The 27,048-nt window shown below is 42.7% G+C and overlaps 1 long non-coding RNA gene across 1 annotated transcript; it reads right to left on the bottom strand.

Moving 5' to 3' along the window:
* Positions 1 to 1,743: 1,743 nt before the first annotated feature.
* Positions 1,744 to 26,648, bottom strand: LOC111091337. The gene is made up of 3 exons (XR_005355187.1): positions 25,964 to 26,648; positions 5,969 to 6,166; positions 1,744 to 1,847 (listed from the first exon to the last, which is right to left on the bottom strand). It is a non-coding gene; the product is annotated as an uncharacterized LOC111091337 (long non-coding RNA).
* Between the last annotated feature and the right edge of the window lie 400 nt (positions 26,649 to 27,048).

Below are 27,048 nucleotides of genomic sequence, written 5' to 3'. Positions count from 1 at the left end.
CCAGTTCTCTCCTGCAGAATTTTGTTTGCCATACCAAGGGGACGTATGCTAAGAGTGGTCACCAAGACACAGTGGCTATTACTTCAACTATCTGCCCAATCACAATAAAAGAATACAGCTCTGCTTCTTCTCAAAAAGGGTCCTGCTCTCCTAACTGTGTTGAGCTCTGTCTCCAAAAAAAGAAAAGAACATTGTTTCTTGGGTGCCTGTGTAGCTCAGTGGTTGCACATCTGCCTTCCACTCAGGTCGTGATCCCGGGGCCCTAGGATCGAGTCCTGCATCGGGGTCCCCGCAGGGAGTTTACTTCTCTCTCTCTCTCTCTCTCGATCTCTGTGTGTGTGTGTCTCTTGTGAATAAATAAATAAAATCAAAAAAAAAAAAAAGAAAGAAAGAGAAAGAAAGAAAGAGGAAGAAAGAAAGAAAGAAAGAAAGAAAGAAAGAAAGAAAGAAAGAAAGAAAGAAAGAAAGAAAGAAAGAAAGTTGTTTTCTGACATGGTGACCAGATGAAGAGTGTCATCTTTATACTTTTAGAGGCTGAATTCTAAAGATCTCATCTGAAGACAGTCTCCCCTGGGTGCATCACACTCCGGGGCACCTGGTTGGCTCCATCGTTGGAACACGCAACTGTAGATCTCAGGGTTGTGAGTTTGAGCCCCACGTTAAGTATGAAGATTACTTAAAAAAGAATTTACCATGCAGTATAACCAGCACATTTATCCTCAAGGATAGGAAGACCCAGGTTTTGTGGCTCCTGAAATGAATACAATTTTAGAGCACTTCTTCAAGAAAAAAAGAATACAAAATCCTAAATACTCAGGTAGATGTGAGCGTATTTTCACTCAGTAAAGAAAAATTACAACATTACACATTTCAGAAGGTGACAAATGCCACAAACAGCATAAAATCTAGAAACTGTAATCGTAACCTTATTCATTAACTGTCCACCATGCCTCTCTAAGGCTTTTTCCCCACAATTTTTTTTTTGGTTGCATCTTCTTGGATAGCATCGATTTTGTCATATTTCCCCAGAGATGATACAAAGAGAATTTAGTCTTTCCTCTAGCATTGTTGATCACAATGTGTGTTTCATTATCGATAGTTTAGAAGAGTTTCTTTCAGCTTCATAAATTATTAGTGGAAATGTCATGTAAATTTCTAGGACTGCTGTCAAACTTGAGAGAATGAGCTCCATCAGATTTTTTTTTTCACGTAGATTTGAAAGAATACAGAGTTAGCTTGTGGCTTCATGTGCCAAACTTCTTCCTCTGTCTCATCGGTCCAGTACCCTGCACAGTCCTTCAATTTCCTGTCATGATTCTTCTACATCTATCCCTGCATCTTTTTTTATGACACCATGTAATCAATGCTGTTGGCAGTAAAAGAAGGTCTGGAAAGGTCACAAAGACCTGCCCCTTGCACCTCACGAAGTCACTTTGGTGGTTTTGGTGGGGTTTTTTTTCCTTATTGTGAGGATGAAATGTGAATAGCACTTTATAAATGGCAACTAATTTTAGTGCTTACAAAAGTATCATACAAATGTAAGCGATTTTTTTTAATGTAAGCGATTTTTATCATGATTATTGTTTTGGGTTTTTTTTTTTTTAAGGTTAAAAGGATACCCTGAGAATTTCTGTTGCATTGTCTGTGATGTCTTCTCAACTCAACCGCATTCGAGAAAAACCCACCTCAAGGCACTTGGCATAAGCTTGTAGAGAATAGAATTGATTCACCTGTATTAAAATAGTGAAAATGTTTTCTTTAATAAGTAATGGTATTGTTGGCAAATGTACACCTAGGGCAATTTATCCAGCTTCTGGAGAATTTCTGTTCACGCCACAGGAAACTCCCTACAGAAGAGGAATGACATATTTGAGTTAGTAGGTTGGGCAATGCACTTACTGGAAGCATATTTGCATATTCACTTTAAAAATTAGCACGGTGAGATTGGAAATAAAGTCCCTGTACTCTTGGTGTATCGTGAATCAATTCATTGCTGTAGGTACTTTTAAAACTCTGCATTGATTAATATCCTGCTTGTTCTCTTGCAGCAAGGATTCTCGACAAGGAAGAAAGACGGCACCGTGCTGTTCCCTTGCTGCCAATAAATCATCTGTCTCTCTCAAGACATTCTCTGTGCAGTCACCAACCAGGCCCAGATGGCCAAATGCTCCTACATCAGAACTTCAAAAATCCTGAGCTAAGTATTTTCCCTAGAGGATCCACAATCATCTCTATAAGTTAGTGTAAAAAGAACTGAGAAATTGCTTTCCTAAAAAACTTCTCCAACTTGTGGCTGAAACCCCACGGGTGTTTATCTGGGGAGAAGAATTTCTCACTTCATTTCTCTTTTAGCTATGAGTGGCCAGTAGATAATTTTCTATTTTTGTGGAACTACAGCAAATGCCTTATTACTGCCTTTGTAATTGAAAGAGAAGAGTGGGGCTGAATGATACGGAGGCATAAAAGGAGAAAAATCTCAGGATTTTCTTTGCTAACAATGGCTTTTACACAGGTCTGGATACAACCTGTTCCCATAATGGGAAAATAGAGTAACCCAGCAAAAATACACAGATGGCCCCTCCTAAAGGACATTTACTATTCTTTTTGACTGCAGGTGTTTGGACCTCCACCCTGAGTTTGAAGGCCTGAAACTGCACTGACTGTGTCAGACCCCCGCTTTTCCCAGCTCCCCTGCAGCCAGTGTGCTAGCAGGTAACCCAGAGGCTCTCACAGAGGCTGAGCTAGAACACAAGAAGCAGCAAAGGTGCAGCCAGCATGCTCCTTCTCCAATTTCAGGGGCATTGTTTCAAGAACACATCCTTTGGTCCAAACTGTCAAGTTGGATGGCCCCCCCAGAAGCAGACCCTGAGATAAGGATTTGAAGACAAGTAGTTTATGTGGGCCGTGATCTCAGGAAGCACTGGTCAGGAATTGGGGAAGAGAAGAAACCAGGCAGGTGCCTCAGTGAACAGGGTAACCCCTGTGAGCCCAAGGGGTTCAGTCTGACTGGGGACCTCCAGGAGATGACACAGAGCAAGTTCCAGTCTTATCCCTACTGAGAGGTGAGAAGTCTGGAGTATTTATCCTGTCTACAGGCCGACTGTCTGTGTCCCCCACAAAATTCAAATGTTAAAGCCCTAACCCCCAGGATGGCTCTATTTGGAGTAACAAGGTGATTAAAGTTCCAGGTGGAGCCCTGGAAAAGGCTGAAGTTCCAAGAGTGAGGCTCTTATTCTTTGGGAGTTGTGTCTTTTTGTTTTGTTTTTTAAAGATTTTATTTATTTATTCATGAGAGATACACAGAGAGAGAGAAGCAGAGAAGCAGGCTCCATGCAGGGAACCTGACCTGGGACTCGATCCCGGGACCCCAGGATTACGCCCTGGGCTGAAGGCAGGCGTTAAAACATTGAGCCACTCAGGGATCCCCAGATTCGTGTCTGGGGAAGAGACACCAGAGAGCCCCCCCGCCCCCTCTCTTTCCACGCGCACTCAAAGGAATGGCCATGTGAGCACAGCAGAAAGGTAGCAGTTTCAAGCCAAGAAGATAGCTCTCACCAGGAATCGAATCAGATTGACCCTTGATCTTGACCCCCTTAGCTCCCAAAACTGTGAGGGAATCATTTCTGTTAAGCCACCCACTATACGGTACTCCGTTGTGACAGTCCACACGGACTAGCACATCCTTCTATTCTCATTTGTCCTGAGCTCATTCATGCTTTGCAACATCTAGCCCGCCCCACATGGGGAGGGCAGAGCATTGCCAGGTGCAGCCCGAGGTGGATGCCAAAGGGCTAGGGCTACCAGCAAAGTCAGCTGCAGTACAGCCATGAAACTATGGCATTTCGTATTTTATGAAGACCAGCTCTGCTTCATCCTTTCTGTCACTTATTCATGCGGCTTAGCCTCGCACCAGGGTCACACCAGCCTTGCATCTTGCCTTGCCAAGGATTCGTTGAGCTACCTTCTCATCAATTACTTTTCTGCCTAAATCAGTCTGTTCTGGGGGTGCCAGGGTGGTTCAGTGGTTGAGTGTCTGCCTTTGGCTCAGATTGTGCTCCCCGTGTCCCGGGATTACATCAGGCTCCCCACACAGAGCCTGCTTCTCCCTCTGCCTATGTCTCTGCCTCTCTCTGTGTGTCTCTCATGAATAAATAAATAAAAATCTTTTTAAAAAATCAGTCTCTTCTCTTTCTGTCGCTTGCAACTAAGAATGCTCACCATATACTCCAAGTTAAACCTAGACATAAAAACAAGAATTTATCGTTGTCATCTGCATCTTATTATCCAAAGTTACAAAAGTAAAATGAACTCATGACTGAAATAAGGCAAATTACTAAATAACCCTGAAGGGATACTTCCTGCAAGATATGAGTACAATATCTACCCTAAGTATGTATCAAAAGCTTTAACATTTTGTTTCTATGTGGTCCAGAAGTCCTATTTCTAGAACTTCCTATTGTCCAAAGGAAATAATTAGACCAGAGCACAAAGATGAATACACAATAATATTTTTTCAAGGCCCTATATCTAAAAGCAAAAAGTTAGAAACAAATCATATATCAAAATTAAGGGAATATTAAATTATACCTGTAGTAGGATAGTTTATAGCTATTGAGAGTGATTGCTGAAGTGTGTTATTGTCTTTTTTTTTTAGATTTCATTTATTTATTCATGAGAGACACAGAGAGGCAGAGACGCAGGCAGAGGGAGAAGCAGGCTTCCTTGCGGGACTCAATCTCAGGACCCTGGGATCACGACCTGAGCAGAAGGCGGAAGTTCAACCACTGAGTCACCCAGATGCCCCTAATGTGTGTTTTTTAATATGAAAAAATATTCAAGATGTATGTTAAAAAAAAAACAAGTCAGAAACCCAGTGAGATAATATATAAATCTTGGAGAAAGTTCTGAAAGGATATATACCTAATATAATAATCAAAATTATATTTGGCTCTTAGAACAAAGATAATGTTTGTTTTCACCTTATATTTAGATATATTTATGACTGTCCAATAATGAGAATTACTGAATTTTTTTTAAGATTTTATTTATTCATGAGAGACGCAGAGAGAGAGAGGCAGAGACACAGGCAGAGGGAGAAGCGGGCTCCCTGCAGGGAGCCCGATGTGGGACTCGATTCCAGATCCCAGGATCACTCCCTGGAACAAAGGCAGACGCTCAACCACTGAGCCACCCAGGCATCCCACTTACTGAAATTTTATATAATGACAACACCTGCTCTGCCTAACTCATCGGGATAATATAATGCAGGAAAGTATGACTGTCCCTAAAAATTTCATAAACGTGCAGTTAAGGAAAGCTTCCACAGGAGATGTATGAGAATCTTCAAGACAATTTAACATCTAAGTTAACAATGCATCACTAGGGCTGCTATGATTAATATCAGCAGGCACAAAAATAATGCTAAGATTATGCACAATTAGCCATCAACTGTGAATCAATATGGGAATTCATTCAGTACTAAAAGTACAAACCTAAGATTGTCTTCAGCATCAGCTGCAACAAGATGTCCTGGAATAAAACCAATTACAAGAGATCAAAAAGTCCCGGCCAATAAAGCAGGCATTGGATTATATAAAAATATTAATAAAGCAGGGGATATTACTGATATTATAATTGCTCTTAGCAGGAACACTTTCCAAACCAAAGGAGATAGAATTAAACAAGTAACTCTGGCAGAAGAATTAAAGCAATGTGTAAATCGAACACCACTAAATTAAATTCTGTTGTCCTGGCAACTCTAATGCTTTGATAAATAAGTTATTCGACATCTTCCAGAACTTGGAATTTATCATGTGCGTGAAAATTCAAAAGCCGTTCCTTCTATGTACTTGTCCTATGGCCAAAAGATTTATATCTAAAAAAATTAGTTGTCACCATATATTAAGCCCCCAAGGCCTGAGATGAAACCAACCAGGTAAGCTACAAATCCCTTCCCCCTGTTCCTTACCCTCTTCCACCATCCTGTCGGAACCGGACTTGGCTTGGGTGTGGCCTCCTCACACTCACAGCCTGCACGGCCAGTCGCCTCCAGATCCACTTTCTTCCCTTCTCCACCCTGGTTTCTCCTGGGAGCTGGACTTGTATGGACCACACCATGGGCCCTCGTGACCTTTGGCTTCAAGTTGGGTTTGGTCAATGAGGAGCCCTGCAGGAGATCAGGAAAGCAGGAAAATAAGACCAGGGTGACTGTTCCCTCTGGCTCTACCATGCAGGCTGGCTGCTTCCTTGAGCCGAAAGTCATGAGTCTGGACGAGCAGCCCGCTCCCCACTAGCTATCTGTATCTCTGGCACATCTGTCCTGAGGTTCTGGCAACCGGTCGCCAACCCACCCTTCCGGCCTAGGGGTGCTAAGGTGCTGCCATTCCTAGCTATAGGGTACCGCACTCTTTTTGTGAGTTCCCTACACCCCTCCATCTTTGTAAATAGGCATTTTATTAAACTCTTCCTCAGGGCAGCCCGGGTGGCTCAGTGGTTTAGTGCCACCTTCAGCTCAGGGTGTGATCTTGGAGACCCGGGATCGAGTCCCACATCGGACTCCCTGCATGGAGCCTGCTTCTCCCTCTGCCTCTCTCTCTCATTCTGTGTGTGTGTGTGTGTCTCATGAATAAATAAATAAAATTTTAAAAAATAAATAAATAAACTCTTCCTCAAATCGCTCTGTTTCCTGCTAGAACCCTGACTGACTGTGGGCCCCAGGGAAAGGCTGACCCCAGGCCCACCTCCAGGATGCGCCATGATTTGTTTAAGCCAATAGGAACATTCCGTTGCACTGATTAAGAGATGGGCAGATGTGTGATCCAATGAAAGTGAATCTCAGATTCATGCCTGGAATTCTAGGCCTGAAGCAGTCTCTCTTATGCCAGGTGTCGTTGACATAGCTAACCCCAAAGAACCCAATGTCACAGGAGCTTAACCCAAGAACGTTGATTTCTTGTTCACATTACAATACGATGACAGAGTCAGCATGAGTCATCACAGAGCAGGCTGCTTTCATCCAGTGTATCCGCTCTTCCCTCGGGCTCCTTGTTCCTGCTGCAGACATGGGACTGGTAGGAGCATGAGTCAGGCCTGGAAGTTTGGTACAGGACCTCCACTCACTTTCCATTCGCCAGAACTCAGTCATACAGCCTCACCTAACTGCAGGGGGCTGGGAAGTGTAGTCCAGCTGTGTAACAAGGAAGAAAACAAAGTAGCTTGATAAACCACTAGCCAGCCTCTCCCTCACTCTTCCTCAAGGGGTAGCTTGTGTCAAGGCAATTAGGATTGCATTTGGCAGCACGCAGCCAAAACTGAACTATAGTGACTGAACCAAGGCTTCATTTGTTTTTATATAATAAAGAATCTGGGGGTAGGCAACTCAGAGATGCTCAAGGAACCAGGCTTCTCCCCCTCATTTCTCTGCGATCCTTACAGGGGATAGTCTCTCGCTAAAACCAGTTCTGAATATTCTGTTCAAAGTCCAGGCAGGGTGAAGCAGGGAGGGCAGAGTGCAAAGGACCAAAAGATCGTGTCTGGTAAGTTTGGCCCCATTTTAAACGGTTTTTCCGGAAGCTCCATCTAGCAGACTGTCTCTTTCATGGTCACGCCACCTCCAAGGAAGGCTGAGGTATGGTTGCCAGATAAAATACAGGACGTTCGGTTAACCTTGAATTTCAGATAAACAAATAAATTTTGTGTAAGTATGTATGTCCCATGCTGAGCATCCTGTTTTTTGTTTTGTTTTTACTGTATCTGGAAAGTCTAACCTGGGATATGGGTTTTGGGAGTTTGGTTTGGTTTTTTTTTTGTTTGTTTGGTTTTTTTTTTTAAATAACCACACTGCCTCTCTTAAAGACTGCGGAGGTTTGGGTGGTAAGTAAAAACAAAAAAATGGATGTTGGGTACGATCCAACACTTGCCAGTAGCACAGAAGTGGAGGTCAGTTGGGTGCGGCTTTCAAGAATGTTTTATCTTGCTCCTGATACAAGAGAACAGACCTGACTTTTTTCTAAATGGTAGACGTGAGTCTTACAGGCCCAGCAGCAGAAAGATAGAAAGAACATGGGTCCAGAGCGGTTGCTGCACTGATGTGCCAACCTGATGGGCTGTGTCAACCCACACATCTTATGACATGCAACAAACTGCCATCTCTGCAAGCCATATCTGTTGCTATGTAGCTCATTCTTTGTTTCTTCCTTTCTCTCTCTCTCTCTCCCTGCCCCGTCTTCTTCCTCCCCCCATTTTTCTTTCCTTTTTTTTCAATGGAACAGACGCCCAAATCGTACATCTCTCCTTGCTCCCCTTGATTAATAGATGTGCAGCCAGGAGCACTGCTGTACCTCTTTGGTGGGATGAGGGAAGCAGCCCAAGAATTAAATCAAGACCCAAATGAGGATACAGCCAGTGGAGTTTCCCCAAATGAAACCAGCCCCACCAGGCTAAGTGACCCTAGAGCCCACTATTCCTCTAGTTACATGAGCCAATAAATGTCCTTCTTGTTTAAGATCATTTGAGTTGGGCTCAAGGTTTTCCTTGTAAGGAAAACATCTTAACCAATAAAACCAGACTCTTCAGCACAGTACATATACTTCTAATGGATTTGACAACAGTTCTCATTATACCAAGACACAAAAATAAAATTAACATTAGGGGATAACAACATGGCAGGCATTTTTATGTAGGAATAGGTACATTTTTATAAACAAAAGTTCAAAGTGAAATTTGTACAATTAAATATCTTTGTCAAGCATGTTTTTTCCCTATTACTCTAGGTGTTTTGTAAGACCTGTAAATAGATTAAAATTGGGGGCATTAATTATTCCCACTGGTTCTGTAGTTCATGCACTGAAGTGCGGCATTTTTAAGTTTCAATAATTGGACTCCAGAGACTTACAGAGACGAAGAGCATACGTTAAGATGTCATATTCTATTCTCAACATGTGACCGTCATTATCTTCCAACTCAATAATACTTCTAAATGTACAAGCTATGTGTGAGCCAGTGTAAGTCTTTAAAATCCTGGAGTTTGACATTTATAGCTATCCCAACCAGCAGGAGTTCATTTTAGCTGGGTTGCACTTATTGTTTCAAGCGTGCCCTCTAGGTTCTTTGGGAACACTGTAAAATGTTGTGGCAAAAAAAAGAAAAAAACAAACAAACAAACAAACAATCCATACCCTCAGTCAGATTCTCTGTGACATGAGCTGTGTGCCATAGAAGAAGAAGGAATAAAGGCCACAAGGGCAAATGAGTGATAGACTGTCTCAAGTCCATGACTGAACAAAGCGATTTGATCATCCTTATCAATGCCATGTAAGGAGGGAAAGCCCTGGAGTCATAAAACCAGTCATAATAGTTACTTTATTGACTTTATTGACTTATTGCTCCCCCCATAAGGAAAGCAAACTAGCTGTGATCTCCACACACACAGGGATGCCAAACTCGGTTACGGCAACTTCAGAAACCTGAGTCCTTTCGTTCAAGCAAAATTTTGTGGTATCCAATGTTCGCTGTGTCAGCTAAGTTGGCCATTACCGACTCTCTTTTTGCTAGAGAAGGATCCTCAAACGAAGAGTTGTTCTGCTGATGGAAACTGACCTGTAGCTGTGGCTTCTTCATTCATTTCCCAGGGGTGGTTGGGGAAATGCCAAATTTCTCACTGATGGCTCAGGTCAGAAACCTTTCAGAAATGACCTGCCGAGCTACCATCAAGCGCAGTTGCTTTTATGTAAGATTAGCCATGCTAGTAAATATGTGTAGAGTTAAAAATCACACAATTCTCTTTCCCTGCCCCGTATATTATGTATTATACGTATATTATGATGCATTATACATATAATACAATGATCTATATATAGTACATACACAGTGTTATCTCTGCACATCTGGAAGATAACACTGTATATGTACTATATATACTACCATATATATTACACGTATAAGATAATAGAGAGAGAATACAACATATATTATTTATTATATATTATTTATGATATGCATATGTAACCACTTATAGCTTTACATATATCCATAGAACAAAAAAAATTTTTTTAACATTTTTATTTATTTATTTATGAGAGACACAGAGAGAGGCAGAGACACAGGCAGGGGGAGAAGTAGGCTCCCTAGTAGGCACATCAATCCCACGACCCCAGGATCACACCCTGAGCCAAAGGCAGATGCTCAACCACTGAGCCACCCAGGCGTCCTAGAACAAAATTTTTTTAACCTTTAAAAAAAATCATTGACAATTAAATTGCAGAATGAGTATTTCCCAATTAAACAACGGTTGCCCCAACTTTCCTTGCAAAGATTTCCCACTGCCAGCCTGCTCGTGGGCTGCCAGCACTAGAGAGCACGCTACCCAACCTCAGAGCCATCAGAGGAAGGAATTAAAGGCAGACAATGACTGCAAAGGACAGAAGGATTAAACCATCCTCATCATTTCTCAAAAATTTGCGAAAACTTCCCACTTTCTACTTCCATTCCTTTGGCCTCAATTAAGGAGGCTTTGGTAAAAGGGGTAGGACCACGTGGCTCCTGGGCTTGGCTTTGCTTTGCTGGTCTGGTGATCTAGGGACATGCTCAGACTTCCACCTCGCTGTCTGCCCCCTAAGCCAGATGGTTTGGCAAGTGCTTCCCGATGGCCCCGTGGCTACTTACCATCCACTGGCTTCTCATGTTTCTATCCTAGTTTTACTCTTGAAATGGTTGCCGTTTGTCATCATACCGAATAGCTGGCTTGACTACATTTCTCACTCTTTTAGCTGCTGTGTCAATACTTCAAAACATTCAGTCAGTTAACTCAATTCAGTCAAAAATTGTCACAATGTTTAGCATTGTGTTGACACAGCCCATGGCATTGGAGGAAAGACAGCTCATTAAGTTCTTAGTGATTCTTTATGGAGCAGAGCTACACACTGTCACAGGGCTACAAATGTAACCGGACCACCGTGACAAAAGGAAGAAAATGAATTTCTAGTGGAGTGCCAACCGCATGCCAGGCACTCTGTGACAATTTAGCCATGTTAGCCCATTTTATCGCAAAATAATCCAAGCCCCCCTTGCTGACCATCACCTGGAGTTGGATCGACAATGCTGGTTTAAAAACAAAGCAAATGAACAAACAAGCAAACAGTCTCTTACATACAGAGAACAAATTGGTGGCTGCCAGAGGGGAGGTGGGCGGGGGGGATGGGTAAAACAGGTGAAGCGGATTCAGAGGTACAAATTTCCAGTTATAAAATAAATGAATCTCAGAGACGAAAAGTACAGCGTCGCCAGTAATATGGTTACAGCGTTGTATGGTGACAGATGGCCACCACAGCAACCGTCACGAGCACCAAGAACTGCAAAATCACTATGTTGGACACCTGAAACTAACCTGACATTGTGTTGGCAGGTATATTCCAACAGTAAATAACTAAAAAATAACTGAGAAAGAAATAACTAAAATAACTATAATATATTATATATATATAATATAAAATAACTAAAATAAAATAACTAAGAAAGAAAATGATAGTTTATTATGCAGCTCCTATTTACACGCTAATACTCAAAGAATGCAGGAAAAGATAGGCTTCGCAGTCAAGTTCCACGTAACGGTTTAACTGTCTTTAGCTTGTAGGTGTATTTGGTTTTGTTGCAAACTGATGTGGCTCCTTCCAGAGAGCCAGGAACCTAGTGCCCAGGCCCAGGCTCAATACATCAGGCACCCAGAGAGAAGGGGCCTTGGAGGGGATTAGACACAGATGGAGAAGTGGGGCTGGCTGAGGGAAGGCAGTGGGGAGGGGACGATGGGGGGACTGGGGAGGCCTTGTGCTCCAACCTAAAGAACTTCATCTGTGCCCTGCGTATTGGAAACAACTCTGTCTGAATGCCTACTGTGCGCCCTTCCGGGGCTGCCCTGGAGACTTTAAGGAAACCAGTGGAGACACTAACAAGTAGCCAGGAAGTGTTAATGAGCCATTTAGCCGGGGCTCTAAGGACCTTGCAATGAGAATGTCCTGAGGCATGAAGCAAGGGCAGAAGAAAGCCTGGGGCAGCCTGAGCAGCAGAGAGTAAATAAAGAAAACCCTAGAAACAGTTCCGTGGCAGCTATTAACTGTAATATGAATTCCGCTCAGATTCTACATAGATTATTCCATTTTTACTCTAAATAATTTGGTCTATAGAATAACTACAAGGGCACCTAGGTGGTTCAGTGGGTTAAGCATCTGCCTTCGGTTCAGGTCATGATCTTGGCGTCCTGGGATCGAGTCTCACATCAGGCTCCCTGCTCAGTGGGGAGTCTGCTTCTCCCTCTGCCCCTCACCACCACTCGTGCTCTCTCTCTCTCTCTCTCTCTCTCATTTTCTTTTTCTTTCTCTCTCAAATAAATAAATAAAATCTTAAAATAATAATAACTACTGAAATTTCTATACATTTTATACCTGCCTGACACTTGTGTTCTGTGCCCAAAGGAAGTGCAAGCCCGGGCTGGCACCAGCCTGGCACATCATCATCATTGGTGAAGTAAAGGCAGACTGTGTCCTTTCGGCCACCAAGCACCTCTCATGGACTTTCATAAAAATATCAACACTGGAAGGGAATACATTTTCCCCACAATTATAAAGCTCAGCAGTTTCGTGTCTTGAATGACAATACCATAGGCAGGTAATTAGATGCTAATTTCTGCATCCATGTTCTTCAGTTCTCAACAATTAATTGGCAATTTGCTCATGGACTTCCCCTTCACATACATCTCACATTCACACACGAAAGGAGAAGTCAAAGGAAAGTGCTTCCCATTTTATGTGTTCTCAAATTAAAAATCTGCTTCTTGCACACAGTTTTAAAAGGTATGACATAAGGCCTTCTTTGAAGTTCCCAGAGAGTTCTTAGGACACTAGTAAGCCTTTATGCATTTATTTTTAGGAAATGAGAAAGGGAAAGAAAATGAGCTCTGTAGTAAAATCACATACACACACAGGTCGTGGGTGTGGTGGTGGAAGGGGTCTTCACATGCTTCTTTTTCCTATTGCTAACACATTCTATTTACAGAAAGATCAAAAAGTATATATATAAAGAAGAGAAAAAATGATATTCACTTCTAATGTGATCTCTCAGAATTAACCACTGCTGATATTTTTAGGTTTGACCTTTAGCACTAGATTCTTTGAAGAGAACATCCTGTGTTGAAAGAAGAATGAGAAGAAAGAAGGAAAGAGAAAGAGAAAGAAAGAAAGAAAGAAAGAAAGAAAGAAAGAAAGAAAGAAAGAAAGAGAGAGAGAAAGAAAGAAAGAAGAAAAAGAAAGAAAAAGAAAGAAAGAAAGAAAGAGAGAGAGAGAGAAAGAAAGAGAAAAATAACAGAGGGGGGCGGAGAAAGGGATGAACCTGAAGGAATAATCCACTAGCCCCTGGCCATTCCATCTGGTCAGATCTAGTTCCCTCACCCAGCCGTGAGTGGCAGGGAGGTTGGTCCCCACCCCCACCCCCAAACTCCTGGGCCACTTCACCACATCCTATCCTGATACCTCCAAGCCCAGGAAGACACCTGCCACTTGGCCAAACTCCTAATCGCCATAACTTGACGATGAGACCTAACTAAATACTTACAGTGAAGTTTCAGTTTCTCTGCTCCTACCTCACATAAAATTTGGTTAGATCTGCACAGATTAAGAATGTATACAGGGAATTCCCAGGTAGCTCAGCAGTTTAGCACCTGCCTTCGGCCCAGGCCATGATCCTGGAGTCCTGGGATCAAGTCCCACATAGGGCTCCCTGCATGGAGCCTGCTTCTCCCTCTGCCTGTGTCTCTGCCTCTCTCTCTGGGTCTCTCATGAATAAATAAATAAAATCTTAAATAAATAAATAAATAAATAAGTATTGCCCAGTACCACAAATGTCACAAAATCCAGGACAATGAACTAATCTGTTTATGCACAGGCTAATCTTTCACCATAATATTTTTCACAGATGAGCTGCAGGCTCTACTTCTCCTCCACTCGTACCTCCCTGAAATGCCAGCACCATAGGACCGACTCCTCTCACAGCCCAGTCTCTGGCCCTTCACCTTCATCTCACAATTCCAGACAAGCCCCCACAGTGGGCAGGAGGGTATTCCTGGAACCCATTCCCACACTGGACAGCCAGTAACAGCATGTCTATAGAGTGACCCTGAACCACATAACTAGGCCTCGCTAAACCCTGCTAAATGGATCCCCCACCTCAACTTCCATGAGCCAGATTCCGGAAATGGCTGTGGCCACTCCAACCTGAGGCGAAGTATGACAAGACATCAGCAGGGAAAGATACAACCGTCTTAACCACCTGCATCTGGAACATCTTTCTCTCGCTAGTTATACTAAAACGACTGCCATAGGAACACGGCGCCCCCAGGAAGCAGCCGTGCACGTGGGGTCCTGCTTAAGCCTCACTAGCTTCCCAGTTAATCCACTTCCGGCCCCACGGTGTACTCACAGTTGAGGAGTACTTTGTATGGCACCCAGAGAGGCTGGCATTCCACTCCCCCACCCCCCAAAAAGCTCAAAACCAGTGAGGGGACGGTCACCAAATTAGATGAAATACGAAATTTACTTGAGAAGTCCTGGAATGAAGTTCTAGAAAGTTCTCCGAAATTGAGAGGTGACTGGCCAGCCACCGCTAGAGAGAGAAAACAAAACAAACCTGAGCCCCAGGGGAAAGTCACAGGGGACAACCTCCAAATTATAGGCATAGATTTGCCAAGGAGCTGGTCCTCGCAAGTAACTCTGTGTGGTGTGCTCTGGCGTGAGTAGAGGCTACTTATTGAAGGGGGGCGAGCAGCTCTCCCAGATATTGCCAGGGGGGCAGCAAGTTCTGAGTGCCAACTGCCTTCCATTAACCTGAAACCCTGAAGCTTAATAGAATCCTGCTATTGGAAAAATGCAGGTTCAGAGCATCACACAAGGGAGGATTCGAATCCAGGCCCTGCTAGTTTCTGGCTGTATGACCCCAAATTAGGTACTTCGCTGCTCAGAACCCCAGTTCTCACTGGTAAAATGAGCTTAATAACAGCTACCCTATGGGATTGAGGAGGGTTCATGATATTTGTGACAATTCTGCCACAAATGAGATTTTTCAGCAAATAGTAGCCACCTGGGTGGCTCAGTCAGGTATGCATCTGCCTTTGGCTCAGGTTCTGATCTTGGGGTCCTGGGATTGAGCCCCAAGGCGGGCTCCCTGCTCAGCAGGGACGGGGGCTGCTTCTCCCTCTCTCCTCTCTTTCTCTCTCTCTCTCAAATCTATTTCTCTCTCTCTCCCAAATAAATAAATAAAATCTCTAAAAAGGGGGGGGGGCACCTGGGTGACTCAGTGGTTGAGCATCTGCCTTTGGCCCACGGCATGATTCCCAGGGTCCTGGGATCGAGTCCTGAATCAGGCATCCCGCAGGGAACCTGCTTCTCCCTCTGCCTATGTCTCTGCCTCTCTCTGTGTGTCCCTCATAACTTAATAAAAATTTTTTTAAGATGTTATTTATTTATTCATGATAGACATAGAGAGAGAGAGAGAGGCAGAGACAGGCAGAGGGAGAAGCAGGCTCCGTGCAGGGAGCCCAACACAGGATTCGATCCCGGGTCTCCAGGACCACGCCCTGGGCCAAAGGCAGGCGCTAAACCGCTGAGCCGCCCAGGGATCCCCAAATTAATAAAATCTTTAAAAAAAAGAAAGAAAATAGAAATTAAAATCCCAACTGAAAATTGGGAGGTTAAAAAGTGATAATTTGCATCAGGATTTGGTTAAAAAAAAGAAAACTTTCTATGGATGGACAATGTGGGTGTGTCTCTGGTGGGGGCAGGAATGCAGAGGAGAAAGTATTGATTACAAGTAATAAATAAAATTTATATTTTTTAAAACTTAGGACTGTATAAATTACAAAGTTTGTTGGGACGGATATAAAAACTGGAACTTCGGCTACTAAAATGTGTTTGTTAGGAGTTAAAAACTAGCAGGATCCAGGCGCGTTCAAATATGTAAACTTATCTGTACTCCTAGATTTTGATCATCCCGTCTTTGTCTCTAATAGCCTCATTTCGGCATTTAAAAACAATAACTGCTATAAATGAGCTCCCCTGTTGTCCTGAGAACCAAGCCCCTCGCAGCCACAGCCTGCCAGCTCCGCTCTGGAACTTACCAGGGCTTTCTTCCCAAGCCCAGCCTAGCCTGCAGGGACCGCAGATGTGTGCTTTCTCTTTACTTTTTAAACAAAATTTCGGCAAGTTTTATCAGAGAATTGACTGTTTACATTTCAAAATACCATCAATTTCCCGGACTCTGTCCTCTCTTGCTGATCTTTGTACTGTCTGCCCACCTTGGTGTGTAAAGTCTGACCTTGGAACTCCCAGGGGCAGCTGACAGGTCGCTGGTGCAGATGAACCCCTGGGGAAGGAGGTTCTGCCCAGAGGCCCCCCAGGGAACCAGGGAGCCGGCCTGGGGTGCCCTGAGCTCTGCCCTGCTCACCCCTACAGGTTTTACACCAGTATCTTTTTTTTTCTTTCCTTTCCTTTCCTTTCCTTTCCTTTCCTTTCCTTTCCTTTCCTTTCCTTTCCTTTCCTTTCCTTTCCTATTTCTTTTCTTTTCTTTTCTTTTCTTTCCTTTTCTTTTCTTTTCTTTTCTTTCCTTTTTTTTCCTTTAAGACCAGTATCTTATTTTCAAGTTTACATTTTCAAGTTGAGGAATATCCGACACTGAGAGGGGCTTTTGCAAAGTTTAACAATTCGGTTTAAGTGTCACTTCCACTCTTTTGAAATCTTAGAGAATAATTCATCCTCACTGCAGATTTTGCTTCATTTTGTTTGCTTTATTTTGACTCTTCAAGTCTCATCTTCTCCTACGAAAACTATGGGTTAATTGCTGCCATTGGTTGATAGAACTTTTAAAAAATATATTTTTTGCCACTAATATCTTATTGCTGCGAAAGCTAAAGTTTCTAACCCAGCCAAATCTCTATTTTCTTAAAATATGCATTCCTTCCCCCTCCCCAAAGTATTACGAATCTCACAGATAAGATTTCACCCAATTAAGCTCATAATACTTTTCCCTATAAGACAGGTGAAACCTCACATCCCTAAGGGTTCTTTGCTGTTCTCTGGGTGTGTAGGTTTAAGTGTAACTTTTTTTTCTAATTGGAGGTGTTCTAATCTGTGAACTTAAAAACCTACTTATGGGACGGTTTCTTCATCCCAATGTATCCTTCCTCTCCTAGAGACCTTTGCAGGACCTCCCCCCTACCTCCAGTCACCAAATTCCTTATTTCAGGCCATTGTCTGTCTATTGAAAGAACTCCAGGCTGCCCGGGTGGCTCAGTGGTGTAGCGCTGCCTTCAGCCCAGGGCATGATCCTGGGGTCCCAGGATCGAGTCCCACATCAGGCTCCCCACATGGAGCCTGCTTCTCCCTCTACCTGTGTCTCTGCCTCTCTCTCTCTCTGTGTGTCTTTCATGAATAAATAAAATCTTTAAAAAAAAAAAACAAAAAACTCCCAAACTTTCAGGAGTTTTAGCATTAGATCATTGCTTACTTATATATTATCCCCTTAAAAAAAAAAAAGCCATATGGCATATTTCAAATTTGGAGGTGATGAACAGGGCCCCTGGGTGGCCCGGTTGCTTATTCACCTGCCTTCAGCTCAGGTCAAGATCCCAGGATCGAGTCCCACATCGGGCTCCTGCTTAGCAGGGAATCTGCTTCTCCCTCTCCCTCTGCACCTCCCCCTGCTTGTGCTGTGTGTGTGTGTGTGTGTGTGTCAAATAAACGAATAAAATCTTACAAATAAATAAATAAAGGCTATGAACATTAATTTTGTATCGAAATGTTGATTCTCCTCATAATTATGGGAGTGGTCTCCAGACCTAAGGAAACCTTTCTCTTGAAGGTGTTTGGCTTTCCACCCTCTCTGGCTATAAACCATCTACCCCGGGTCAGAGAAAAGCTGTAAGATCTTCCAAAGTACATTTTATTTTGTCGAGAAACATTGCACCGTACTCAAGTATCACTAAGGTCATTCGGAAGCACTGGCTTTGGCAGGACACCTTGAGAGAGAGCATGATAAAAACTCACACGATCTTGGGATAGGCACTGATTGTTAAAGTAGACATATATATTTTCTAAAAGTGGTTCTAGAATGTTCAGATTTTGAGAACAGGAGTTAGGAAAGCAGAGAATGATAGCACTCTTATCTTGAAAGAGTCTTCTGTTTTACTCTGCATACTTGAAGTTAGAACTAATAATCCAGGGATGCCTGGGTGGCTCAGTCAATTGAATGTCTGCCTTTGGCTCAGGTCATGATCTTGGGGTCCCTGGATGGAGCCCCACGTCGATCTCCCTTCTCAGCAGGGAGTCAGCTTCTCCCCTTGCTCCTCACTCTGCTCATGCTCTCTCTCTCTCTCTCATTCTTTCTCTTTCAAATAAATAAATAAAATCTTAAAAAAAATTAATAATCCAAAGTTTTAAATGAATGTTCCTTTGAGTTGAAGAAAGACAATCAGACACCATCCTGCTGATTCTTGCACATACCTTCCAAGTGGGTTCCTCTCTACAGACAGATATAGAGCTGGTACAGTTTTTAAAATCAGAGTTGAATGAGGGGATCCCTGGGTGGCTCAGCGGTTTAGCGCCTGCCTTTGGCCCAGAGCACGATCCTGGAGTCACACGATCGAGTCCCACGTCAGGTTCCCTGCATAGAGACTGCTTGTGTCTCTGCCTCTCTCTCTCTCTCTCTCTATGTCTATCATGAATGAATAAATAAAATCTTTAAAAAAACAAAATAAAATAAAATTAGAGTTGAAGGAAAAGGAAAATGATTTTTAAAAACCACTTCTAAATGATCAGTGAAAAACAAAATAAGTTTTAAAAATTAAATATGGTCATCACACATTTAACCTGAATCTTATCCTAATTTCCATAAGTATAATTTCTGAAACATAATCATCCTAGATATTTTTATATTCAAGATACATAGTAGGGGCACCTAAGTGGCTCAGTGGTTGAGTATATGCCCTTGGCTCAGGTCGTGATCCCGGGGTTCTGGGATCAAGTCCCGCATCGGGCTCCCTGCAGGGAGCCTGCTTCTCCCTCTGCCTGTGTCTCTGCCTCTCTCTCGTCTCTCATTAATAAATAAAAAAAGATACATAGTAATTTCACATGAAACTTTTCCTCTAGCCTCAGGCAGTGATTGGATTGGCTCTTGGAATATTTCTAGCTGTCTGGACTTCCCACAGCCCTTGTGTCTGGTGGGACCCACTAGCTGGTAATGGCCCATGGAAGTGAAGTGTGAGACCCTCTAGAGCTCTCTTTTCGCTCTGTCACAGGCTGCTTCCCAGAGTGGAGAAAGAGACAGCATGAAGCAGAGCCCCCCACCAATGCAGGGAGACAACCTAAGCCCCACTTCAATTCAAGGAGAAAAAAACTGTTATTGCCTTTCTTTCTAAGATTTGGGACTGCTTGTTACCACAGTACAGTCTAATCTATCCTGACTTAGACTGCACCATATAATAAAGTTTTATCAATTTAGAATAATGTAAAATAATAATAATAATAATAATAATAATAATAAACCAAAATGAGTTAGGTCATTCTCCGAATTACAGAACTTCTAAGAAAAAGATAGTACTTTTGACAACTGTCTGCTGTGGAGTTAAACACACTTGATTTCACCATTTGGTAGAACTCTTTCGGCTCTCATAATGCCACTGAAGAGTAAGAGGTATTACCTTACATAATTTTATTCCCAGTTGTTTCATTCCTATTCTTTGTCCCTCGGGTAAGTGGGAGGGGATCTCTCCAAATGGATAAGGTATAGACAGGAGCAGATGGACCTGGCTTTCAGGCACATCTCTGTAACACACCAGCTGGTAACCTTAAGCATGTCAGGTACCTTCATGTGTAAGATGGGGATAACACAAGCCAGCACAGAGCCCAGTGGGTGGTAAACCTAACCAGTTCATGGTGAACCTTGTATGGTAGCCTGACATTATCAGAAATTGTTCAGAGCAGGAACCTTCCCCTTCTCATCGAACCCACTTTACACTGCACAGTGTTCTGCCCAGGATGGCTTCTCTGCAAATGCAGTTGGCAGACAATGTTTTTCAAAATGAATCAACTCTTCTTTCTCCAGTTCATGGCTCATCAGCTAATTCCATCTCTTGGGTTAGAGATCCCTGCTGTGGCATTTTTCGATGCAAACATTCAATTTCACTTTTAAATTGGAATTTTGATAGCCCATAAAAATAATTCAGATATACCTATGAGAGTCTCACCCTAGTTTTCCCCACAGGAGGCAGTGTGAGGACATATAAAGAACACAGGTCTGGGAATGAGTCTGGCCACTCCCAAACCTGCTCTGCCTTTTACTGTGACCTATGGCAAGTACAAAATTCTCTAATTCTTGATCTCCTTATCTCAACAAGGAGTAATAATACCCATCCTAGAACACAGTCATAAAGATGAACTGAGCATTCATATTAAAGCATACTACCAGGGATACAGTAACTGCTCGCTTAAAAAAAAAAAGAAAAGAAAAATATTGGTTTCTTTCCATGATGTGCCTCTGAGTTTTTGACATGGTTTATTAAAACTTAAATTATGGTGAAGAGAGTGATGATTTCAAGGCTGAATGTGTCAATGATCTCACTTTCTTAGATCCCCTTCTATTCCCTTTTGTACTGAGAGAAGCCACTTCAACTCCCATTAGAATTTTAAATTTAAGATTGTCTGCAAACTGGAAACCAACAGTCGCTAGTGTTAAGAAACTAAGGCAACCTCCGTGCAAACTGATTTCTTCTTAATCACACAAACTGAAAGTATTAAAATTCGGCTTTATTTTATCTCTTTTGTCCAAATGAAGGAGGATCCATTGAACAAAAGGAAATCATCTGATCCACAATAACACATTGCTAAAGGTATAAAGACACAGGTGCATTTATTCGTTCACTCGTTTTTTAGCTCTGCAGCTGCCACATCTTGGTGGATGGCAGTGATGAGCAAGAAAGACATAAGAGCTGCCTTCATAGAACTCACATTCTAGTGGAGAAGACCGGCACAGATATGAATAATAAAATATGTTACTTATTATAGAAGTATTCGCTGTAAAGTACAATAAAAGAGGATAAGAGGGGAGATGGGTGGGAGGATGTGGGAAACAGGCGATGAGGTTAAGGAGCACACTTGTCACAATGAGCACTGGGTGATGTATGAAAGTGTTGAATCGCTATATTGTAGATCTGAAACTAATATAAGACTATATGTTATGCTAACTGGAATTTAAAAATAAAAATAACAATAAAAGAGGTTAAGGAGATAGTGTGTGTGGTTGGAGTAGCGATGTTAGAGTCAGGACAGAACGTAGGTGCAGTGAGTTCCATGATGCAAAGGAGCAAGCTAGTGAGGGTCTGGAGAAAGCTTTCTCTGAAGAGAGAGTAAAAGCTTTGAGGCAAAATGAATTTGCCAAGTTCAAGGAATGGAAAGCCAGACAGTGTGACCAGCAAGAGCAGACAAGAAGAATGGTAGGAAATGTGGTTCAGAGAGCAAAGTAGCAACCACACCATGTGGGTCCCTAACCTGCACTATCACACTTGGATTTGACGTTGTGTTCTAGGAAGTCTTTAAAGGGTTCTGATTGATCAGGAGGTTGATTGGATCCTGACTCACAGTTTTAAACAATCACTGAAGTCTCTATACAAAGGGGAGATGACTACAGCTCAGATGGAATGATGGAGTAGAGGAAGGGAAAAGTGGCCACATTTTGGGGTTTATTTTGACAACAGAGCCAACAGTACTCACTGAACAATAGAAATGGGATATGAAGAAGAACAGGAATGAAGAGCATCTAGAGCTTAGGCCTGAGCAACTTTGTGAACTCGGGTGCCATTTGCTGAGAAAGATAAAACCAGGGGACCAGCAGGTTTAGGTGAGAAAGTCAATAATTCTATCTTATGCAAATTAAGTTTGAGATGCTTATTCATCATCCAAAAGATGTTGAGCAGGCAGTGGGATATTTAAATCTGGATTTCAAGGAAGGAGTCTGGATTGGAGAAAAATTTGAGATTCACCAGAATTTAGGAGTCGCTCCAGCACTGAGTCTAAAAAAGTCCTTCCAGAGAGAAGGTGTAGACCAAGACAAGAGGGGTCTGAGGAGTAAGGATCAACCATAAGAAGTGGAAGAGCTATTAAGGACAAATGGGCCCCTTGGTGTAGTAGGAGAGACCCCAGAAAGCACAGGGTCTCTGGAGCCTCCCTCCTCCCCCAAAAAAAAAGTGCTTGAAGACTTTGGTGTGCCAAGGAGAGCAGAAAATCTGGTACAGAAGCTGAAATTTGATATGAGATAAAAGTGGGGTTGATGTCCTGTAGAGGAGCTAAAAGAATATGCAAGAAGTGGTTTCCCTAATGGGAAATCTAAGCTTGGCAGCCAGGAACGTGGGAACATTGTGGGGGCTGGGGATGATGGACAATTTAAAAGCGGTGGCTTCGGGGAGCTGGTAACGATTCAGAGCTCCCAGACTTGGAAGAAACAAGCAAAGTGCAGACTTGAAAAGTCACCTACTTCCAGCAACTCCACTTCTTGGTATATATGCAGAAGAACTGAAAGCAAAGTCTCAAAAAAATATTTGTGTACCCATGTTCATAGCAGCATTATCCACAGTAGCTAAAAGAAGGACGCCACCCAAGCTTTGATGGTTGAATGGATAGACAAACTGTGGCACATACATACAATGGGATAATGCCCAGCCTTAAAAAGGGAGGACATTCTAGCACATGCTACGACATGGATGAAAATTAAGGACATTATGCTAAGTGTGATGAGCCAGTCCCAAAAAGACCAATACATATTGCATGATTCTAGTCACTCGAGGTACCCATTGTAGTCAAATTCAGAGACAGAAAGGACAATGATGGGTACCAGGGTCCAGCGGAGGGGAAGTGGGGAGTTAATGTTTACTTATTTTTTGGGGGGGAGGGGGGAGTTAATGTTTAAAAGACACTGAGTTGCAGTTTTACAAGATGAAAGAGTTCTAGAATCACATGGTTGTACAACAGTATGACATGTACTTAATGCCACTGAACTGTACACTGCAAAACGGTCAGGAGGGTAAATTTTATGTTCATTTGCCACAATTTTAAAAACATGGAAGAAAGTAGTGTCGCCTACTCATCTATCTCCTAGATACTATACTACAATTATGGATGTCACCATTGGAGTAAACTGGATGAAAGCACACAAAACTCCATATACGATATTTGCAACCTCATTTGAATCTATAATTATTTCAAAATTTAAAAAGTCACCTACTAAGGATGTCAATAAACACTCTTCCACCCAGATATCTCTGTGGCCCAGCTCACAGGAACCGCCCCTCTGAACTGCTGGGCTTCAGTGCTCTTTCCAGCAAGGAGAGCACCATTTCTTTCTATCATTCATGCATGTCTAAACTTGCTCCAAACTCCTGACACACTACTCAGAATTTTAAGACCTTTGACCTTTACTGCTTTTAATTGAAGAAGGACCCTTCCATCCTAACATCCATCCAGCATAAGCATATATTTGCAAAGAAGCTAAACAATTGGGAAAATATTCATTTTAGAGTTGGAAATACAAGGGAAGATCTAGTGATGAGGGTGAATGGATTTGACTTTCCAATGCCACAGTGGTTTGGATTCAGAGAAATCGAGCCATTCTCATTAATGGGGTTCAGGACACACTATTCCAATATATGGCACCCTAGTATATTGAACATTTTAAGCTAAAGGAATTTGAGAAATGGCAGATGCAGGAAGAACTCTCTGCTCTGAAGTGGGTCCTAAGACCCTCACAGAAGGTGTCCTCCCTCTGCCAGAGGAAGGGAGCATCTTATCTCCAACATGGAGGGATGCCCACAATAATCCGAACATATAGGCCTGGCTAAGTTTCTCCAGTTTATGACACTTAGCTCTTCTCTGTCCTATCATGTTTTTCCACAACTTTCTACTCTTCATCAAACCTAGGATGAAAACACACAGGCTTAACTGTTCTTTGGGCCTTCATTTCCTTACAAAGGCTCCCATGTCGCATGAAAGTTACATTAAGGGGATTTATATGCTTTTCTCTTGCTCATCTGTCTTTTATTAGAGAGACCCAGCTGAGCATCTAGAAGGGGAGAAGGAAAAAGATCCCCCCATGCAATGAAGTAGTGACACGCTCCTAAGCGACTTCTCTGTCCTTCAGCCCACCTCCTTCTCCAGCTCCAACACGACCTTAGTGACCATGGAGCACAAGTCTACCTGGCTTCCTTAAAGGAGACCAAATAGCTTTCGTGGCTCCAGAGAAGACAGCTGCCCCCACGGGAGCCTCAGTGATCTGTCATTCACAATATCCTCCCTCAGTTTCAGAACACTTGAAAGCCATTGATTTGTCTGAAGGGAAGTGACATGGAGCAGCTGGCTTCCTCCGGAACAGGCCAAAACAGGCTGAGCCATGAGATAGAACCTGCACCCGAGGCCTCCCGATTAGAGAGAAAGGAGCGGGCCAACCGAGATCAAAGAAAGGCCAGGGAGAGGTCACAAAAATACATCCAGAGGTCAGAAGAACCGGAAGCACGCATGTTCTTAGAACTCAACAATTGTTCTCCAAAAGGTGAATGTGATGTAGCAGAAGCAATTCCAGGCGAGAGAGGAACCAGCGTCTATGAACTGAGAGCAATGAATAAAAACATTTTGGGTCAATGAAGTTCTTATGGACTGCTCGCTGTTAAAAAAAAATATTTACCTTGTTCTCACCTATAATTAGGGATCAAGGCTGTGTCAAGGCAGAAAAAAGTGTTTTACTACATCATGTATTGATTTATGACATACCCATCTCATCTGAGATGTGGAAATCATTTATGCTTCCTGAAATATAGGTCATCAGTCAAATCTCCCAGAACATATTACAAAATGGAAAAGAAATGACTTGTTTTTTTAATGATATATTGCCCAGGCTTGTAGCCCCCTGTGGTAGAGAAGGGTTCAAGGCCACCGGCTTTGACATTCATAGTCCCCCGCGGTTTTTATTTATATGAGAAAATAGAAGTTGTTCCTCTCTGAATCGATTTTCTCTCCACCTGTACAAGATTAGCATTCAGTAATTCTTTCTACAGGTGTTTTGTATCAAATTAATTCACAGTCTCAGTCACCAGAGGGGAAGTTAACATGCTTCGCACTTTGGGGCAATGGCTGGAAATATAACCGAAAAAAGACTACGCCACATGTTTAACGACTGAATTTTACAGTATTGTTGCTTCCTGGTGTTCTGCTGTTCTGGTGCTGTGAGTTCCCTACTTTCATCGAAAAAATTAAAAATTAAAAAAAAAATCTCTGATGTCGACTCCCCCATGGCCTATCAAATTAAATAAAACTTAAATCTGATCTATTTGGGGCCCCAAAATGAACCCAAAACTCTCTCTGGTCTCATAAGCACCACACCTTCTATGACACCCCACTAACAACGAAAACAATAGCTAACATTTTTAAAGCACTTACTATAAAGTTGGAAGAGCTCCAAGAGTTCACACATTTTAAGTCATTTAATCGCCTCAACTATCCCAATGAGGTACCACTGTTATCCCTTCCCTTTATAGAGGACTGACGCCCAGGGAGGTTAATGACTTGCTCAAGGTCACACAGTAGAAGGTAGGGAGCCAGGCATTTACACCCAGGCAGTCTGGGAGCCTCCTAGCCCAGGAGCCTAAACACGCCACCGTTTATATCTTTGAACTCCCCCCTTCTGTGGGTCCTTCTTTACTTGGCTTTTTGAATGCCCTCCTCAAAAAAACACCATTCTAGAAATTCTGTCAAAGCCTGTTTCAAATACCACATCTTCCATGAAGGCTTCTTGGCTACTCACATCCAGTTAATGTCTCATCTACCTTGGAGCTCATGCAGCCTTTTCTTCATACCTTCCTATCTCCCTGATGACCCTAATTATATCCCACCTTGACTCATGGTTGTGTTTTTTGTCTTAGGCCGTCCAGTCATCCGTAAACGGTGAGCGTAGAGACTAAGGTGTCTTCAGCCCTGTGTCCCAGGCAGGAGCCAGCAGAGTCCCTGAGCGCTGGGGGCTCTGGATAAACATGTTCACTTGATGAACATTCTTCTTTGTTTCGACCTGAATTTTCCCAAGATGCAACACAAAACCAGAGTCTCAACTTTCACGTGGCCTGGCCTTGCATTATGTCAACATCAACAGCAGTTGGGAAAAAGCCATATACGTATTCCCACATTTTTTTTTCTAAAGTCCTCTCAGGAAAAAAAATAAAAAAATAAATAAAAAAAAAATAAAGTCCTCTCAGGGCAGAGGGCAAGTGTACAGATTGGCATTTGCCACGTAGCCCAGGCAAACGTCTTAAATAGTCGTGTTCTTTCCCTAAGAGCTTAAAGACATAATCCAGCTTTGCCACCTCGTGAAAGCGACAATGGAGTGTTTTCTCTCAATACAGGCTCAACCAGAGAAGGTTGGAAGGCAGAGAAGATGAGGAGAAGCCGGGCCTGTGGCTACCCAATCCACAGAGAGCTGTCTCACTCAGTGGCAGGTGGCTGATTAGCTAGCGTGTGAGGTGTCTCGTTTGGTTTGGCAGGTTCAAGTTACCAAGAAAAAGGAGGCTCTGGTTACCTTGACAACACAGGAAACCCAGGGCTACACATGTTTGACTCTAAATTCCTTTTCAGAGCCCTCATAGATTTAGTGCCATTTTAGCAGAACTACAGGCCTGAGCCTCTTGTTTCTGTGATATATTAAAACTACACCAGAAATGGTCTTTCAGGTAAATATATCTTTTGTTTCATGGGTAAAGTTACACAGTTTTAATAATTCTGATACACCAAACCACCTTTCCTGAGTTGCCTGGGTTGGTCACCGCTAGTGCCCACAATTCCTGAATAATAGTCCCTATTTTGTTCCAGTTTGCCCTGGTGAGACAGCAAGGAGCAATTTACTTTTTTTTTTTTTTTAAACAAGCACATTACAATTAGCTTTGACCTAATGTTCAGATGCGGAATATCTTATTTTTCGTAAGAAATA

The sequence above is a fragment of the Canis lupus genome, chromosome 2 (genome assembly GCF_011100685.1).
Source record: "Canis lupus familiaris isolate Mischka breed German Shepherd chromosome 2, alternate assembly UU_Cfam_GSD_1.0, whole genome shotgun sequence".
Classification (NCBI taxonomy): Eukaryota; Metazoa; Chordata; class Mammalia; order Carnivora; family Canidae; genus Canis; species Canis lupus.
This window is presented reverse-complemented; position numbering and strand designations above follow the sequence as displayed.